The 20,940-nt window shown below is 40.5% G+C and overlaps 1 protein-coding gene across 6 annotated transcripts in view; it reads left to right on the top strand.

Annotated features, from left to right (window-relative positions):
• The window catches only part of SUGCT (succinyl-CoA:glutarate-CoA transferase), an 861,197-nt gene that overhangs the window by 522,291 nt on the left and 317,966 nt on the right, over positions 1–20,940 (top strand). The window lies entirely within an intron of this gene.

Below are 20,940 nucleotides of genomic sequence, written 5' to 3'. Positions count from 1 at the left end.
ACAAAGTTAATCAGCTATATATATATTCCCTCTGTCTTGGATTTTCTTCCCATTGAGGTCATCACAGAAAACCAAGTAGTTTCCTAATACAGTAGGAAACCTAATATAGTAGGTTCTCATTAATTATTTATCTTATACATAGTAGTGTATATATGTCAATCCCAATCTCCCAATTCATCCCACCCTCCTTTGCCCCCTGGTGTCCATATGTTTATTCTCTGTGTCTGTGTCTCCAATTCTGCTTTGCAAATAAGATCATCAATACCATCTTCCCGGGAGAAGGCAATGGCACCCCATTCCAGTACTCTTGCCTGGAAAATCCCATGGACGGAGGAGCCTGGTAGGCTGCAGTCCATGGGGTCACACAGAGTCGGACACGACTGAAGCGACTTAGCAGCAGCAGCAGCAGCATACCATCTTCCCAGGTCTCACATATATACATTAATATACAATATTTATTTTTCTCTTGTGGACTTACTTCACTCTGTATGACAGTGTCTGGGTGCATAATTCAAAAAGATACATGCACCCCAATATTCATTGCAGCACTATTTACAGTAGTCAGGACATAGAAGCAACCTAAATATCCATCAACAGAGGAATGGATAAAGAAGGTTGGTATATATTTTCAGTGGAATATTACTTAGCCATAAAAAGGGATGAAATTGATTCATTTATAGATACGTGGATGAACCTGGATATCTGTATTTCTAAATAAAGTGTGCTAAGTAAACATTCTTTTCTTTTTTCTTTAAACAATAATCAGCAAGTTTGTGGGGAAAGGGTCCAGAGAGGCATGGCCCTAATCCTGATTTGACATCTCGTGTGTCCCCTGGCAAGTTGTTGGTCTTCCCTTAGATTCTGTTCTGTGTGATATGTACAATTCCCTACCATAGTGCATGGCATTCAGAAAAAGCTCAAAACATATCAGTTTCTTTCCCTTTATATTACAGTTGAAATTATCCCATTAGTCTATTTTCTTAGTACTTGTTCAAAATAGCAAATGGTTTCAACACTGGAAGTGGGAGGAAGGTAATATGATGAGTATATTCTACTTTTCCAGTTTTCCTTAGATTTGACATACGTTTTTCTTATAAGAAGAAAAGATATAATCATATGGTTTTTATTCTTCAGTTTGTTAATGTAGTGTATCACATTGTTTGATATATGTATATTGAAGAATCTTTGCATCCCTGGAATAAGTCCCATTTGATCATGGTATATTTTCATGTGTTGTTGGATTTGGTTTGCTAGTATTTTGTTGAGGATTTTTGTGTCTGTGTTCATCAGTGATACTGGCTTATAATTTTCTTTTTTCTATGATATTTTTGTGAGGTTTTGGTATCAGGGTGATAGTAGCCTTGCATAATGAACTTGAGAATGTTCCTTCCTCTGCAATTTTTTTGGAATAGTTTAGGAAGGATAGGTGTTAGCTCTTCTCTAAGTATTTGATAGAATTTGCCTGTGAAATCATCTAATCCTGGACTTCTGTTTTTTGGAAGTTCTTAAATCACAGCTTCAGTTTCAATACTTGTGATTGATCTGTTCATATTTTCTATTTCTTCCTAGTTCAGTCTTAGAACTTTGTAACGTTCTAGGAATTTGTTCACTTCTTCTAGCTTGTCCAGTTTTTGGTGTATTGTTGCTTGGACCTACTGGATAGCACAGGGAATTCTACTCAACACTCTGTAATGACCTACAGGGGAAAATAATATCAGAAAGACTGGATTCAGGTATATGTATAACTGAGTCACTTTATTATACACCTGAAACTAACACAACATTGTAAATCAATTATACTCCAATAAATTAAAAAAAAATCATACTTAGGAAGGCCCATTTCGAGTTGGAAAAAAATTGGGGAGTACTTTAATGAAATAAATATTTATTTATATATTTTAAAAAGGAAATGAAAACAGAGGTCTTTCTAAATGCCAAGAGGAAGAAGCCTGTTATCCAGCTCCTGCTTTTAATGATGATTGAAAAGCATATAGACAAGAAAGTGGAGATGACTTCAAGCTCCAGGTGGTGAAGTCCTCTGTGGGGTTTGGTGGCAGGTCAGCTCTTGAAATGTTTGAAGGATTGAGCATAGTTCTAACATCCACAAAGGGAAAACATGTAGCTTGTATTCATTTGAATATAGCAGTTTGCTGACTTTTAGATTTTGGATTTTTATGTTATCAGTGTTGACTATATTGAGTGATTATATATCCACATTTACTATGCTTTGTTGTTTAAATGGGCTAATTCAAAGTCAGTGCTCAGCACAGTGAAGCTAGGTGGTTAGCACCAATTCAACGACTTGGAAAATATCTTACCTCAATAACCATAAATGCAAAACATTACCATGGTGCTTAGAACCACTGACCAGGCAGAGAGGATTGAATCATCAGAGGATGCTGTTTAATTTCTCCTTAAGTCAGTGATTCCTATCAGGTGAGACATCCACAGCCCTCAGGCTGTCCAGCACACACTAGGGTTCCTGTCACCTTGAATGGGGAGATGTCACCTGACAGTCAGTCCTACTCCTTCTAACATCAGTAACTCTAAGCTAAAAGGAAATATGTGTCTGAGATAAAGTGATCTTTCTCCTTCCAGGTTCTCAATTATTTCTGAAAGTGAATATTGCAAAAACTTTGACTCTGTTTAAGTATGCTTGTGATATGGTATTGATTCTTAAACCTGATTCATCACTGTTGCCAGGTTCCTAGATGTCACCTCACATAGGTTCTGATTGAGTTAATTTGGGGTAGAATCCAAAAAGCTTGGCTTTTCCAAAGTGGCTTCTTGAATATTTCCATTACAGGTAGTATCTATCTTTCAAATAGCTACATTACAGGCAACCAGTACATACAACTGAGCTTCCTTGGTGGCTCAGACAGTAAAGAATATGTTTGCAGTGTGGGAAACCTGTGTTCAGTTCTTGGGTTGGGAAGATCCCCTGGAGGAGGAAACGGCAACCCACTCCAGTGTTCTTGCCAGGAAAATCCTATGGACAGAGGACCCTAGCAGGCTACAGTCCATGGGGCTGCAGAGAGTCAGACATGACTGAGAAACTAACACACAGTGCATACAACTACCTCTTTTTCTATCTCTGGAATATCTCTGTTCTTCCACCTTCTCCTCCATTCCTTCACCCCAACCCCATGTGTGTTTTTTTATGCAAATATCCTTGATTTCTATTGGTTCTTAAGTGAAGAGGGTTCAGCAATGGGAATCAGCACAGGTAATTCTAATGCAGGGATCTCAGCAAGTCTGATTTGCATGAACAGTGCCTGAACCCTGGTCCAAAGCTGTATTTGCGTTGCTCATCTCTCTTGTTCAAGGAGGGTTCCACTGAAGACAGAAACATCTAGTTTAAGTAGATGAAGAACTTTTTAAAAAATTGGGCTGTAGTTGCTTTATAATGTGTCAGTTTCTGCTGTACAATGAAGTGAATCAGCTATATGTATACATATATCCCCTCCCTCTTGGGCCTCTCTCCCACCTCCTCCCCCTGCCCATCCCACTCACCTAGGTCACCACGGACCACTGAGCTGAACTCCCTGCAGTATACAGCAGGTTCCCACTAGCTAGCTGTTTTACACATGGCACTGCACATATGTCAGCTCCCTTCTCCCCATTCGCCACCCTCCCATGTCTACCTGTCCATTCTCTACATCTGCCTCTCTATTCCTGCCCTGCAATAGGTTCATCTGTACCATTTTTCTAGATTCTACATCTGTGGATACAGATTTTATTTAGGGGTCTAGGTGCTTCAAAACTGTTGGAAGAGCTTGACTAGAAGGCTGACCTAGACACAAGCTTCCAGAGCCCGTCTGCTGTACTCAGTCAAAGAAGCCACCATCCCTCTGTCAGAAGCCAATAACAAGGAAGCCATTGCTCCCAGAAGGCTGTTTCTGCTGCTGCCCTCAGCCCTCAGGAAAGCAACAGTGAGCCAGGAAGAACCAAAGGAAAGCACACGGAGCCAGGAACAACCAAATTCAGGAGCCACATAGAAAGTGGGATGCTCTGGATTCTGCTTCTCTCCCCATTGTATTCAAAATAAAATTTTTCTGTTAAGTTCATCTTATTGGTGGAAACTAAGAACTAAGTCTTGCCTGGAACCCTAATTACAAGAGTGTCTTGGGTTACCCCTCCCCCTCATAAGTTTCAACTCTCCAGCCTCTAGCTAAATAGGAGGGAGCTAGAATAGATCTTGGACCAGTATATTCTCAGCATCCACTCATTCCCCTGAAGCATCACTTCACTATATTAAATTTTCCTAAGTATCATCATTTATAAAGTTAATTTGGGTCCTAGAATTCTGTGAATATTTTTATTATAGTCCGTGTTTCTGTGAGGAGGAAAACATTTCTAGGATCAAAGAACATTCTTATCAATATATTTTTAGATTGAAGCTCTTTATAATGTGGAGACTGCCTTTTTGGAGGCACATATGTATATGCATATGTATAGGTGTTTATGTTATATGTGTTCTGTGAATGTGAATGATCTTGAATAGTACATATTCTATAATTAGTATGGAGGTCCATAATGATCCACTGGAGGCCCAGCCAGATTCTGAAGTTCCATAATAATTAGTGTGTGCGTGCTCAGTCGCTTCAGTAGTACCTGACTCTTTGCAACCCTGTGGCCTATAACCCACCAGGCTCCTCTGTCCATGGGATTCTCCAGGCAAGAATACTAGAGTAGGGTGCCATGCCCTCCTTCAGGGGATCTTCCCAACCCAGGGATCACACCTGCATCTCCTGCATTGCAGATGGTTTCTTTGCCCACTGAGCCACCTGGGAAGCCCATAGTAATTACAGTAGATAACACTTATTGAGCCTTTACTTTGCACCAGGAGTCATACTATGCGTATATGTTCTTATACTGAATTCTTACAATTCTGTGAGTTAGGTGTCATTATTATCAGCCCATTTCAACAAAAAGGAAGCTGAAACTAAGAGAGTAAGTGACTTGCCCAAGATCTGTAGCTGGTCAGTGGCACAGCTGGGACTTGAATCGAGGACTCCAATCATTCAACAAAATTCATACTAGTATAACTTTAGTGTAGGTATTTTATTTTAATCTAATACCAGATGGTGTAATTTGTTCTTTCTCTGTCTCTTTCTGTCTCTTTGCTGGTGCATGTGTGTGCATGTTCAGTTTTGAATATGTTGAGTTTGGTGTCCCATAAAGCCTTCTTTTATCTTCTCATCTTTGTTTAGAAGGAAGCTTAGGATAAAAAAGTTTATTCATCTACAGCTCTGAAAGAAACACTAACCCACATTTGTCCAAATGGTGAGCAGGAAAGGAGAACGTCTAGGTTCACAGCTCATCAAAAACTAGAACACTCTTGTGATACTTCACCATCTGGTGGTCACAAACTCAAGTGAGCCATCTGGGCACTAACTAAGCAAAGACTCTGTTATCGAGGTACCCTCTAACTTAGCTGAGAATTCCGTTATAACTTGGCCATTAGCCAGTTCCAAAGACTGGTGGCTAGCTGTCATGTAAAATTGAAATTCTCAGTTCAGGCTCTAACCCATGCAGGTTTTGCGTATATAAGAATCATGTGCCTTCCTATATGCCACTGTCAGAGGTTCTGGTCCTTTACTCCACTGAAAACCATTGTCACTGAGGCCACTTATGATCCCCCGGTTGTCATGTACAATTGCATTTTACACTCTTAACTGCTTGTCCTTTCTAAATTCTACCCTTTGATCATTTCTAGAAATGTGCTCTCTCTTCTACCTTTCCTTCTTTTTCAGACACCTCCTTAAAAGTTCCTTTGTTTTGTCCCTAAAATTTAGATATTTATCAAGGTCCTTTGTTTGGCCTTTTGGGTTCAATGGGAGCTCTTGGAAAGTCTTAGTAACTTCTGACTCCTAACTTCATCCCCACGGAAGAGGGATGATTAAGTGGGATCAAGGGCAGTGACATTTATTAGAACCAGGTGCAGGGGATTCTCTCACTCTCTATCTATCTCCTGATTATTACTCTGAGTCAATCCCTCTCTTCCTCCCATGAAACTGGGAACAATATGGGTTTGGAGTCATTATTGCTGGGGAAGTACCTTAGTCCTGTGACTACCTTGGTGTCTGGATTAAACAGTCTCTATTTTGCTGCTGCTGCTAAGTCGCTTCAGTTGTGTCCAACTCTGTGCGACCCCATAGACAGAAGCCCACCAGGCTCCCTGTCCCTGGGATTCTCCAGGCAAGAACACTGGAGTGGGTTGCCATTTCCTTCTCCAACGCATGAAAGTGAAAAGTGAAAATGAAGTCGCTCAGTCGTGTCCGACTCTTAGCAACCCCATGGACTGCAGCCCACCAGGCTCCTCCATCCATGGGATTTTCCAGGCAAGAGTGCTGGAGTGGGGTGCCATTGCTTCCTCTGAAGTCTCTATTCTAGGTCATTGCAAAACCCCTTGCTTTGTCCTCTTGTTGGCCTCAGTCTGCCTTTCCTTTGACACAGTTTTCCTTGTTACCAGAGTGGTCAGATGACCTGTGTTTCAGTGTAGGGCAAATGGCCTGAGCAGCCTACTAGCTTACTGTATGTGTTGTACATCCTTTGCATCTGCCTCTGATTTTAGAGCATGGATGGTCCAGTCTTGCTCACCCAAGGGCTTTCTACATTGGTGAAGGCACAGTGGTAGAGGGTTACAGTGAGAAAAAATACATGTTAGCCTGGTTCTTGATCCTTAAGCTTGCCTTTCCTTGAGGAATTCATACTAGGAGTTTAAAGGTAAAGAGTAGAGCTTGGGAAAAAGGCAGCAAGTCAAAGTTTAGGATTCCTGCTTCTGATTATCTTGTAATAGATTTCCATCATAGTCATAATGTATACTACCTACTTCTTATTCTATGTATCCTTCTTTTGCTTCTAAACAACACTCAGCAGCCACATACATGCCAACATTTCCAGTCTTCTTGTCTTCAGTCCAATAGTCCCTACTACATGCCAGATATGTATAGTCATGTGTCATCAGGAAATTCTTCCTTGGTTGCTCCACAAGACCTCAAACATGTCCCAAACTAAACTCATCATCTTTCCCTCTCTCATCCCCTGAATCTGCCCTTCTTTCTCTAGCTCAATAGTAACAAGTATTTAGGTCAAAAACAAAGAGGTCCCCCTTAACTTGGCCCCATGTTCAACCTGTCGTTAAGTTATACAGAGAGGAGACTTCCCTGGTGGTTCAGTGATTAAGGTTCTGTACTTCTACTATAAGAGGCACAGGTTCATTCAATTCCTGGCCAGGGAACTAGGATCCCACATGCTGTGCATCCAAAAAAAAAAAGAGAGAGAGAAAGAGAGAACTATTATGACCTTTTTGTTGTTGTGGTTGTTGTTCTTTGGCCACACTGCGTGGCTTACATGATCTTAGTTACCTGACCAGGAACCAGGGATTGAACCCAGAACCATGTCAGTGAAAGCACTGAGTCCTAACTACTGGACTGCAGGGAAATCCCCAGAGGAAACTTTTAAAACAGTTTCCTTGAATCCACCCTCCTTTCCTCACTGTCACTGCTTCATTCAGGCTTTCCTCATTTCTCACATGTTTTATAACAACAGCATCCTAAGAGGTCTCTCCACTTCTAACAACCCCCGATAATCTCCAGTTCTACATGAAATGGAGTTCAGTTTTTCAGAACAAAACTGAAAACCCTCATCTTGCTCCTTTTACCACCTGTGCTATGTTCTCATGAAAAAACATCTGGTCTCAGAGCACGTGTTCTCATCTGTGCCCCAGGGGTTGCCACCCCCTGCTCCTTCTGCCCCAGGGGTCCTCACCCTGAAGATACTGCTCCAGAGCCAATCCCCCCTTTCCTCCTGACCTCTGTGCTTGGGGCTTGTTCCTTCCCTGTCATTTCTCAGCACCCTTGGCTTTTCTCTACCATAGTACTTGCCCCCATTTGCTCCTCTGTTTTCTCATCTTCAGCTAAATGATGATCTCAGTAAGATCAGGAATTAGGTCTTCTTTATCTCTGTGTGAGTCCAGTCAAGTACAACCTAATGCTTACTGAGCATAGTTTATGTGGTTTAAATCAGTGAACTATGTATTTATCCAGAAAGAAAGAACCTGTGGGCCACACTTCAGGATGTGTGAGATTGAAATAATTCACCCAATCATTTGTAATCAGAGAGTCCCTCCTATAGAGGGTAAGTGATAAACCAAGGCAGAGAGAAGATTCTCTGTTCTTGCCTTCCTGAGGGTTCTTAGGGTGCTCAGAGGAAGACCTTTGAGGATAGCCTTGCAGGTAGACTCAATTTGTCCAGAGGTATAGGGACTCTGAAACTACAGCTATGAATATGATTTGGGGGACCTCCAGGAATCGTGTGTTGCTGGACTAAGGGATGGGAGTGTGGCAGGAGAAGGGGGTAAGTTTTGAAGGACCTTCAGAGGGTTGTCATTGACCTTGACCTTGACTGTGTTGTCTGCAGTCACATAGTCTGTAGTAAACTGAGTGGGGAATCAACTTTATTTGAAAATAAACTGGAAATTGTTTAGCATTGGTGATCAGAGTTAAAGACTGCCTCATCTATCAGATTATGTACATATCATGAGATATCAACCTTGTGAATCTGGATTATATATTTTATGCAAATATAATTTGACATTACATGCAAAATATCAAGAGGAAAATATTTATGACCCTTTAAAAGATGTCAATCCATAAGTGGAGCTCCATTTTGTGAACTGCAGAGTTAGAATGAGAAGCTACAGAGTTGAGACAAACCATCTCTAAATATTTGAGGCCCATTTCAGTGAGGGAAATAAAATCCCAGCACTTCAGAGGAGACAGATGTCAGGGGTAGCCTTCCTATACCCCCCTGACTTCTGGCTTCTGGTTCTCCATTTAAACCTACACTTAGGCACAGATCGGCCCTTACCTCCCCCTCAGTTAGTTAGTTCAGTCTACTTCCTAGTACTACTTCTACCCCTTCTCTGTGCTGTAAGGAAAACTGCTCTGCCTGCACCCCTTCACTTCACCCGTTCTTCCCCTTTGCTCCTCCAGTGGCCTTAGCCCAAACCTGGAGTTCTCTGATGCCAGCTATGTGTCAGGTCATGCTGAAGAAGGAAACCCCTTGTCTTGCTCCATGCTGGATCTCAGGAAATGGGGGAGGAGAATTTTTTCCTCATTATCTCTTGTTTCTTCAGTTCACATGATAGAACACCTATTCTCTGTTCACAGTGGCTCACTCAGTATCTGAGAACCAGGATGCTATTTCTTAGGAAGGAAGGCATAACCACAAAACAAGGATAAGTAGAAACTAGAAATAGCAGATCTCTTATTGTAACATCATTTGTGGTGAAAGGATCTTGCATGTGCACAATTGTAATGTTGGGGCTTAGTTGATGTCTTTCTCTTGTTCTCATTTCCTATCTTATTTTTTTTTTTTTTTGAAATTTGATTCTTTATTAGAACTCTTCAGATTCATGTTTGCAAACCTTTAGCAGGGAGTGGCGGGGACCAGGGAAACCAAAAATCAAAAACGCACACCATTCTTTTCTCAGCTTCTGCAGCAGAACGGGACTTAGGAGAACAGGATTCCAGGAGGGGCTTTCATTTGGACCTTGCCTCGCTCTCTTGCTCCTGAGCGCGGAACGCCTTCAGAAACTGGTATCTGGATCCTGCGTAACTTCGAGGAAGCTCTGGGTTCCGGCTTCCCGGGCTGCGCCGGGGGACCGCTGGGTGGCCGCCTCGCGGGCTGCGCCGGGGGACCGCTGGGTGGCCACCTCGCGGGCAGCGCCGGGGGACCGCTGGGTGGCCGCCTCGCGGGCAGCGCCGGGGGACCGCTGGGTGGCCGCCTCGCGGGCAGCGCCGGGGGACCGCTGGGTGGCCGCCACTCATTTCCTATCTTAAATGGAGGAGAGGGCTCTTGTGACATGAACACAGGGAATGTAAGAAAATCAAAGTCAAAAACAAATTTTATTTTTTGACTGCCTACTGTATGCTAAAACTTTTCTGAAACCTCATGACAGAAAGATAATGAGATATATGCTCTGTCCCCAAAGAACCCTCAGTTTAGTAGAGAAGGTAAATATGTAAAAAATATTTAAGAATTTACATAATACAGTACACATAAGATTCTGAGCTAACAAAATGGGAGTTGATTAACTGTTTGGGGTGCGTGTGTGTGGATATGTGGGTGCATGTGGGTGTGTGTGTCAGAGAGAGAGGGAAAATCTCATTTGTTTCATATGAAATACCTATGAGACAGTCATTAATATCTCTCTTTTATAGATTAGAAAACTGAGGTTCAGAGTGGTTGTGTAATTTGACCTAGGTTATCTAGTAAGTGGTTAACTTGACATTCATACCCAAATCTGTCTGACTGCAGAGTCCAGAGTTATTTTATTTCACTCCACTGCCTCTGATCTTCATAACCCCATGGTCCAGGATGGTAGAAAAGAACCACAGTATGAAAACAGGAAACAGTATTTGCTATCATGAGCACTGTATGGGAACATAGGTATATCGTGTAGCTTTTCTCTGGTTGATTCTCTGTTTCTCTCAGCACTATTTATATGTAACAGGAAACCATATAGCCTTCAACAGGCACTCCTGATTTATATTTAATAACACCTTTACTTTCTAACTTTGTCTGTTTATTCACGTTATGGATTTTGAACATAATTTGCATTCTGGAAGAAAGTTCAGATTACCATGGGACATTTGTCCTTGTCACCAGCTGTTGTGATTTAATTTTACAGACTGAACATTCAGACTGAACATTCAAGAGGTTGTTTTTACTCATCAAAGAACCAGATCAGCAGTTGGCCTACATGTGGGTAAAAGAGTAGGAAGGTAATACCATGGATTTCTTGGATGAGATGCTTCCTATAGCTTTTCGTCATTTCTAAGACCTAAGTCCTGTCCCATCTCAAAACCCTGAATAGAGTGTGACCAGAGAGTTGAGATCCCCTTGCTCATGGACAGGGCTCTCTTTTTTTTTTATAGGTAAATAGAGGTCTGCCTTATTGCCACATGGATTTGAACTTTTTTTCCTTGAGTTTTCCCCAGTTTATATAGTAAAATGATTGCCACAAGTTTAGTTAACATCTATCACCTCACATAAATATAATTTTTTCTTTGTGATAAGAACAATTAAGATCTTGTGCTATGCTTAGTCACTCAGTCATGTCAGACTCTTTGTGACACCATAGACTGTAGCCCACCAGGCTCCTCTGTCCATGGGGATTCGCCAGGCAAGAATACTGGGGTGGGTTGCCATGTCCTCCTCCATGGGATCTTCCCAACCCAGCTATCGAAACCAGGTCTCCTGCATTGCAGGCGGATTCTTTACCATCTGAGCCACCAGGGAAGACTAAGATCTTAGCAACATTCAAACATGTACTCTTTTCAATGGACATTTGTACCTTTGGCCACCTTCACCCTATTCACCCACCCACCACCTTCCGCTTAATGACAGCCACAACTCTGATCTCTTTTGTTTTTTAAATTCCACATATAAGTGGGATCACAGTGTTTATCTTTCTCTGTCTGACTTATTTCACTTAGCATAATGTTCTCAAGGTCCATCTACGTTGTCACAAATGGTAGAACTTCTTACTTTTTGTGAATGGATAGTATTCACAGTTTCTTTATTCATTGTTTCATTGGTGGGCTCAGGTGGTTTCCATGTCTTGGCTGTCGTAAATAATACTGCAATGAATGTGGAGATGCAGATATCTTTGGGATAGTGATTTTGTTACTTTTGGATATACACCCAAAGTGGAATTGCCAGATGATATGGTAGTTATAGTTTTAATTTTCTGTGGAAACTCCATACTGTTTTTGATAGTGGCTGTACCAATTTACGTTCCCACTAGCAGTGCACAAGGGTTCTCTTTTCTCCACATTTTTGCCAGCATTTGTTTTTCTCTTGTTTTAGTCTTTGTTTGCTTTCTCTGATAGTGGCCATTCTGACCGGCGTGGGATGATATCTCATTGTGGTTGATTTGCATCTCCCTTGTGCCTGGCAAATCTCACGGACAGAGGGGCCTGGAGGGCTGCAGTCCATGGGGTCGCTAGGAGTCGGACACGACTGAGCGACTTCACTTTCACTTTTCACTTTTATGCATTGTAGAAGGAAATGGCAACCCACGCCAGCGTTCTTGCCTGGAGAATCCCAGGGACTGCAGAGCCTGGTGGGCTGCCGTCTATGGGGTCGCACAGAGTTGGACACGAGTGAAGCGACTTAGCAGCAGCAGCAGTGATTTAACGATGCTGAGTTCATTTTCATGTACTTCTTGGCCATTTGAATGTCTTCTTTAGTAAAATGTCTGTTAGTGAAGCATTGATACACTCTTTTGCTTGCCTTTTGCTAGAGAAGAATTATGTTCTTTTTTCTTGGGGTGCAGGGAGATGGCATAAAGCTTCCGGTGAGTAGGTGCCAAACTTTCTCTGCTGAGTCTTCTACCTCTGAGTGCTCTGCTAAGTGTTCTGTGATTGCCACTGGTGTTACTGTTCAATCATTTGTCCTTTGCAGTTCACTTCTCACTTCCTAGTCTTCCTCCCTCAGCATGAAAGAAACTGGACAGAAATGAAAAAGAAATGTGGAGCCATGCCTCCAATTCCTTTCTTCTGACTTTCTTACTAAGCTTGCTCTGCCTAAACAAGAAGAAAAATATTAAGTTATATAGGTTCTTGCACACAGGTTCTGTAAAATCATATTAATTAATTCAAAAAACATTTAGTGTTAACTTTATGTCACATACAAATTTTTGAAAAAACAACTTGTTTCTTTGCCTCTTCATAAAAGAGGTTTAGAATCTCTCACTTAAAAGTATTTAACAACAATGACTATTTTATGAGTTCTCTTGGAATTTAAGAGCAATAGTATTTCTAAATTTCACTAAAATAACTGTTAGTAACCTGTATATTTTGTAAGTCTGGATACAGACTGCATTGTCATGGGAACTTTCTTCAGTCAAGGGAATTTTTTAAAGTATCTCTAGGAGAATATCTTCAAAAACCATGAAAGAGAGATGGAAAGAGAATCAGAGAGAGACAGATTTACACAGGTTTCTTCACATATTATAAAACAACTATATTAAAAATATTATAAAATTAGCTAGAGGAAGAATTATGAGTGCCTTACACATTCTTTGAATTACCTGGAAAAGGTACTCAGTAACTTTGTCTCTGTAAAGTTCCTGTAAAGACGTATTTTAATAAAATCGAAATTTGCATCCTTTTGAAAAGTTTTACTTTTTCTATCAAATCTATTTAATCTTAATATTAAGGATTAAAAGAGAATCTCTCCTTTTTAAAAATAATAAACTTTTTATACATGATACATCCGATTTGCAGAATCTGACATCTTTGCAGAAAGGCAGGCCTACACTGAAATAGACAGACTCAGCTCAATGTTTTTGAACATTTTAAAGTTTGCTCTGAATGAACTGACAGGCATACAAGTGTTTATTTGGAGTCTGTTGTCAGTGTATATGTTGAGGTCATCTGCACCTCCAGCCAGGATAATGATACCTTTTTAAAATTAATTTTTATTGGGATATAGTTGCTTTTCAATGTTGCATTAGTTCCTATTGTACAGCAAAGTGAATCAGTTATACATATACATATATACCCTCACTTTTGGATTTCCTTCCCGTTTTTATCACCACAGAGCATTGAGCAGAGTCCCCTGTGCTATGTAGTAGGTTCTCATTAGTTATCTATTTTATGTGTGTGTGTGTGTGTGTGTACTTACTCAGTCATGTCTGACTGTTTGCAACCTCATGGACTGTAGCCCACCAGGCCCCTTTGTTCATGGGATTCTCCAGGCAAGAATATTAGAGAGGGTAGCCACTCCCTTTTCCAGGGAATCTTCCCGACCCAGGGATCAAACCTGTGTCTCCAGCACTGCAGGGAGATTCTTTACCATATGAGCCTCCAGGGAAGCCCATCTATTTTATACTTAATATTGGTAGTGTATATATGTCAATCCCAATATCCCAATTCATCCCACTTCCCCTTTCCTCCTTGGTATCCATGCATTTGTTCTCTATGTCTGTGTCTCTGTTTCTGCTTTGTAAATAAGATCATTTATACTAGTTTCTCAGAGGTGGCAATGGCAACCCACTCCAGTACTCTTGCCTGGAAAAATCCCATGGACGGAGGAGCCTGGTAGGCTGCAGTCCATGGGGTCGCTAAGAGTCAAACACGACTGAGCGACTTCACTTTCACTTTTCACTTTCATGCATTGGAGGAGGAAATGGCAACCCACTCCAGAGTTCTTGCCTGGAGAATCCCAGGGACGGCGGGGCCTGGTGGGCTGCCGTCTATGGGGTCGCACAGAGTTGGACACGATTGAAGCGACTTAGCAGTAGCAGCATACCAGTTTCTTCAGATTCCACATATATATGTTAATATGCAATTTTTTTTTTTTCTCTTTCTGACTTGAGTCTGTATAACAGTCTCTAGGTCCATCCAGGTCTCTACAAATGACCCAGTTTTGTTCCTTTTTAATGGCTGAGTAGCATTCAATTGTATGTATGGACCACATCTTCTTTATCCAGTCCTCTGTCACTGGACTTTTAGGTTGCTTCTATGTCCTGGCTATTGTACATAGAGCTGCTGTGAACAGTTGGGTGCTTGAATCTTTTTGAATTATAGTTTTCTCAAGGCCATTTTAAACTCATTTTATTATTTGGAAGTGAGTCACTAAGACAGACTCATATTCAAGAGAAGAGAAATTCGACTCACCTTTTGATGAGTAGGAGTATGGAATAATTACAGATGTTAAAACCCTATAGTCCTTATATGAAGTAAATAGAGTAGGCAAATTCATAGAGGCATAAAATAAAGTAGAGATTACTAGGGGTTGGGGTGGGGGCGAAAGAGGAGTTTTTGTTTAATGGCTACAGAGTTTCTTTGGGAGGTGCTGAAAAAGTTCTGGAATTGATAATAGTGATGGTTACACAAAACTGTGACTGTACTTAATGCCACTGAATTATACACTTAAAATGGTTAAAAGGGTCAATCTTACATTATATATATTTTACCACCACAATAATATAGTCTGCACTCATTCTAATTAATCAGTGCCTGACTTTTGGTCCTAATGTATTCTAAATATCCATATTTTATGGCTACATGCTTGCCTCCAAAGTATTCATGAAGGATGTGTACTTCTAACTCCTCCTTGTCCTGGCAGGGATTTCACAAAGGCAGATATTGATAATGAAAGGAGTGCTGACTTGTTAGCACTGGCCTATAAGATCCAGCAAAGTTTGAAACAAGCTATTTCCAATTTTATTTGGTGAGCAACCCAACAGGGGAGCTACTTATTACATGTAAGGATGCCTGATGAAGCACACATTTCCATTTATATTTGATGAATGAAATTTTGTTTCACTCCAGAGAAAAGTCACTAAAAGGGAAGTTATAATGGATATTTTTAACTTCTAAACCCAGTTTCCTCTTTCTATTCATCAAGAGCAGGAAAAGCCAAATAGCCTCCATGACTCACACAGTTGCACTGGGACTCAGTGAGAACTGTGTTAAGACTGACCACCTATTGAGCGGCAGGCCCAGAACCTTTATAGTCTTGTCACATCTGGCACCTTCAGTGAAACATTTGAATTTAGTATCTGGTATGAAAAAGTGTGGCTGAGCCATAGGAACCAGCATCTCTGAAAGGTAATAGAAAAATAAGTGTTTAATAGTGAATGGGGGATACTCAGCCCTGGGATAATTTTATGTGGTTCCAGACTCTGGGCCATTCCCAGAAATAGAAATTTTGGTATATTTGTTGTTAATTCTTTAATGTCAGACCTTAGTTAGTAAACTACTGTAGCCCGTGGCTCACTAACCTTAGAAAAGTGGTTGTCCCCATTTCAGTGTGATGGTCCTTTATTAGGAATGCCAGAGCTTGGTTTCTTCCTGTTTTGCCACTGTTTGAGGACCCCAACAAATGTTCTAATCCATTTACCTCTGTGATTTCTTAGTTTTACAACAGTGGTAACATTTCCCTGCTAACTTATGCTAACAGCATGAAAGATACTTCCTACTTGGGGCTTAGTATCATGGTGTTTCTCCTTCTGACTTTTTGGGAATGTTTGGAAGTATTTGATAACATTGTTACCTGTGGTGATTCTGCTTGAATTTTTCAGAAAATGATGTGGAGTAAATACTTGCACATATCCATTACATATTATCAAACCTACTCATACTTTCAAATAATGTGCCACAGTACCGTGCATCGAACCTGGACTGGCATCTCGTTTCATACATGATACTGGATGCTTGGGGCTAGTGCACTGGGACGACCCAGAGGGATGGTATGGGGAGGGAGGAGGGAGGAGGGTTCAGGATGGGGAACACATGTATACCTGGAGTGGATTCATTTTGATATTTGGCAAAACTAATACAATTATGTAAAGTTTAAAAATAAAATTAAAAAAAAATAATGTGCCACAGCAAAAGCTCAAGTTGGTCCCTATTTCAGTAATTTACCTCTATAAAATAGTAAATTTCATTAAAAATAAGAGTCAGTTGCCTTTAGAACGCAAGGTAAGTAGCCCTTGTCTTCAAACATCTTGCAGTAGTTTTTGGTAGCAGGTTTGTAAACACGATGCATTAGATGTAAGGTGGTTTATAAGCATAGATAATTGTTAACTACTAGTTAGGTAAAAAATATAATCAACCTACTTTTGGTATTGATCATCTGGTGATGTCCATGTGTAGAGTCATCTCTTGTATTGCTGAAAGAGGATGTTTGCTATGACCAATGTGTTCTCTTAACAAAACTCTGTTAGCCTTTCCCCTGCTTCATTTTGTACTCTAAGGCCAAACTTACCTGTTACTCCAAGCATCTCTTGATTTCCTTGTTTGCATTCCAATCCCCTATGATGAAAAGGATGCTTTTTTTTGGTGTGAATTCTAGAAGATCTTCTAGAATTGGTCAACTTCAGCTTCTTCAGCATCAGTGGTTGGGCCATAGACTTTACTGTGATGTTGAATGGTTTGCCTTGAAAACGGACTGAGAACATTCTGTCGTTTTTGAGACTGCATCCAAGTACTGCATATTGGACTCTCTTGTTGAGTATGAGGGCTACTCCATTTCTTCCAAGGGATTCTTGCCCACAGTAGTTGATAATATAGTCATCTGAATTAAATTTACCCATTCCCAGCCATTTTTATTCACTGATTGCTAAGATGTAGATGTTCATTCTTGCCATCACATGGACCTGACGTTCCAGATTCCTATGCAATGTTTTTCTTTACAGCATTGGACTTTACTTTCACAACCAGACATATCCACAACTGAGCATTGTTTCCACTTTGGTCCAGCTGCTTCATTCTTTCTGGAGATATTAGTAATTGCCTTCTGCTCTTCCAAGGAGAAGTACTATACAGCAAAAACAGGACCTGGAGATGACTGTGGCCTAGCCCATCAGTTCCTTATTGCAAAAAAATCAGACTTAAATTGAAGATACTAGGGAAAACCACTAGGCCATTTATATATGACCTAAATCAAATCCCTTATGATTATACATTGGAGGTGACAAATAGATTCAAGGGATTAGATCTGGTAGACAGAGTGCCTGAAAAACTATGGGCAAAGGTTCATAACGTTGCATAGGAGGCAATGACCAAAACAATCCCAAAGAAAAAGAAATGCAAGAAGGCAAAGTGGTTTTCTGAGGAGGCTTTGCAAATAGCTGAGGAAAGAAGAGAAGCTAAAAGCAAGAGGGAAAGGGAAAGACATACCCAAGTAAATGCAGAGTTCCAGAGAATAGCAAGGAGAGATAAGAAGGCCTTTTTCAATGAACAGTGCAAATAAGAGGAGGAAAACAATAAAATGGGAAAGAGTAAGATATCTTTCAGAAAACTGAGATATCAAGGGAACATTTCATGCAGGGATTGGCACAATAAGGGACAGAAATGGTAAGGATCTAACAGAGGCAGATGACATTAAGTGGTGGCAAGAATATAGAGAACTATACATAAAAGATCTTAATGACCCAGATAACCACAATGGTGTGGTCATTCACCTAGAGCCAGACATTCTGAAGTATGAATTCAAGTGGGCCTTAGGAAGCATGACTACAAACAAAGCTAGTGGAGGTGGTGGAATTCCAGCTGAACTATTTCAAATCCTAAAAGATGATGCTGTGAAAGTGCTGCACCCAATATGTCAACAAATTTGGAAAACTCAGCACTGGCCACAGAACTGGAAAAAGTCAGTTTTCATTTCAATCCCAAAGAAGGGCAGTGCCAAAGAATGTTCAAACTCCCAGACAGTTGTGCTCATTTCACATGCTAGTAAAGTAATGCTCAAAATCCTTCAAGCTAGACTTCAGCAGTATGTGAACTGAGAACTTACAGATATATAAGCTGAGTTTAGAAAAGACAGAGGAACCAGAGATCAAATCTCCGTCCTTCTCTGGATCGTAGAAAAATCAAGGGAATTCCAGAAAAACATCTACTTCTGCTTTATTGACTACATGGAAGCCTTTGACTCTGTAGATTACAACTGTGAATTGTTCGTAAAGAGATGGTGATACCAGACCATCTTGCCTGTCTCCTGAGAAACTTGTATGGGAGTCAAGAAGCAACAGTTAAAACTGTACATGGAACAACTAATTGGTTGAAAATAGGAAAAGAAGTACGACCCTGTATATTGTCACCCTGTTTGTTTAATTTAGATGCAGTGTACATGATGTGAAATGCCATGCTGGATGAATCACAAGCTGGAATCAAGACTTCTGGGAGAAATATCAAAAACCTCAGATGATACCACTCTAATGGCAGAAAGCAAAGAGATAATAAAGAGCCTTTCGATGAGGGTGAAAGAGGAAAGTGAAAAAGTTGACTTAAAAATTAACATTAAAAAAGCCTTCAAAAAACTAAGATCATGGCATCCAGTCCCATCAGTTCATGGCAAATGGAAGGGGACAGAGTAGAAGCAGTGATAAGATTTTATTTTATTTTCTTAAGCTCCAAAATCACTATGGATGATGACTGGAGCCACGAAGTTAAAAGACACTTGCTCCTTGGAAGGAAAGCTATGACAAACCTAGACAGCATTTAAAAAGCAGAGACATCACTTTGCCAACAAAGGTCCATCTAGTCAAAGCTATGGTTTTCCTAGTAGTCATGTAAGAATTTGAGAGTTGAAACATAAAGAAGGTTGAGCACTGAAGAACTGATGCTTTTGAATTGTGTTGCTGGAGAAGACTCTTGCAAGTCTCTTGGATACCAAGGAGACCGATCCTAAAGGAAATCACCCTGAATATTCACTGAAAGGACTGATGCTGAAGCTCCAATGCTTTGGCCATGTGATGGAAAGAGCTGACTCATTGGAAAAGACCCCAATGCTGGGAAAGATTGATGGCAAAAGGAGAAGAGGGTGACAGAAGTTGAGATGGTTAGATAGCATCACCAACTCAATGAACATAAATTTGAGCAAACTCTGGGAGATAATGAAGGACAGGAAAGGTTGGCATGCTCAGTCTATGGTGTTGCAAAGAGTTGGACAGAACTTAGTGATTGAACAACAAAAAGTTAAATGAAATTGTAGAGTGATTTATTTTAAAAATTAAAGCAGATTCAAGGTTTTCCCTTGAGCAATATGACTCACACTTGGATTCTGAAATACCTTTGATGGAAGAGAGTAAGAGAAGCTATGACTGAATCACTCTTATGATCATCAGTCATGTGTGTATCAGAAAATTCTGGTTAATTTGGCACTTTGTGTTAATTTTGGCACTTTGCTGGTGCCTGCTTTTGAAAAACCTCAAGACCAAAATACGTAAGCACATACATGTCCCAATGTGATGAAAGCTTCATTTGACTGCTTCCAGAAAAGCAGTTCTTTTCTGCTTCGAGTGAGAAAAGGACCTAGTGTCAGAGAATTATGTGAATTTGACCTTTCTGCCTTGAGGAGTTGTTCAATCCTACTGTGCAAAGGTCTTCTAGAGATCAGTAAAGGAGAAGGGGAAATGGGGCACACATTAGGAAGAGGATGGAGTAGGGATGCAGTGCCTGGGGTGTAAAAGAACATTGGGGAACGGTGATGGAGATAAACATGTCAAACATGGAGATAAACATGGGTGAAGGAAAAGGGAGTAATTACTTGCTTTTGAGATAAAGATAGGACATGTGCACCACAACTAGCCCTCAAGTGCCACTACTAGAGAATAAGCCAAAAATAAATTTTTAAAAATATTTTAAAAATAAATATCAAGATATAAAGATTGAATTGAGTGAACAGTGGGCTGACTTAAAGTTTTGGGGATGAATGTGATTACTCAGAAACTATTTTTTCTGCATCTTCTGATGCCATCTTCAGAATTTGTACCATTTGTCTGAATCTAGCTTGCATTCCCTAGCATACTCAGTTGCTCAGTAATAACCCCAATTTCACTTGATAGTACTTGTCAACTTAAAAAATATTTGCAACCTTAGAGTTGAGAGTTATCTCTTATTTGGCAGAAATTTTTAGTACTTCAAACACAGGACACAATGTCTCAAGTAAACCTGAGAAAACTGCTCTGAGGAGGTGAGGAGAGGGCCATTTTGCAACAAATGGCAGGTAGTCTGAACATCAAAATATTGTTAATTAAAGAGAATCATATATCCCAAGGTAAGGAATTTAGTTCTTTTCTATGTGTGGGAAGATGCAGGAGTCTGAGCTCACTGGAATCATTCCTTTGATATGAACCTCCATTATCTGGGGCCAGAATTCTGTGTTTTCAAATTCTGAATTTCCTTAGGGCTCACCATAGTGGGTGGCTGCAGTCCGACACCTTTTTTTTTTCACTTCCTTAGTTTATGAAAGGTGACAATGATATGTTAGGCTGTGTATGATGTTAGCTGTGTATGGTGTGTATGATGTTAGGCTGCTAGATGGCAGGTATTCTTTCCTTCCTGAGTGCCCTCAGGGCTCACCAGTTCACCATTAGTGGTGCCTGCAATTGCTGATGACTGTAACTGTCTTTGT

The sequence above is a fragment of the Bos indicus genome, chromosome 4 (genome assembly GCF_029378745.1).
Source record: "Bos indicus isolate NIAB-ARS_2022 breed Sahiwal x Tharparkar chromosome 4, NIAB-ARS_B.indTharparkar_mat_pri_1.0, whole genome shotgun sequence".
NCBI classification, from domain to species: domain Eukaryota; kingdom Metazoa; phylum Chordata; class Mammalia; order Artiodactyla; family Bovidae; genus Bos; species Bos indicus.
This window is presented reverse-complemented; position numbering and strand designations above follow the sequence as displayed.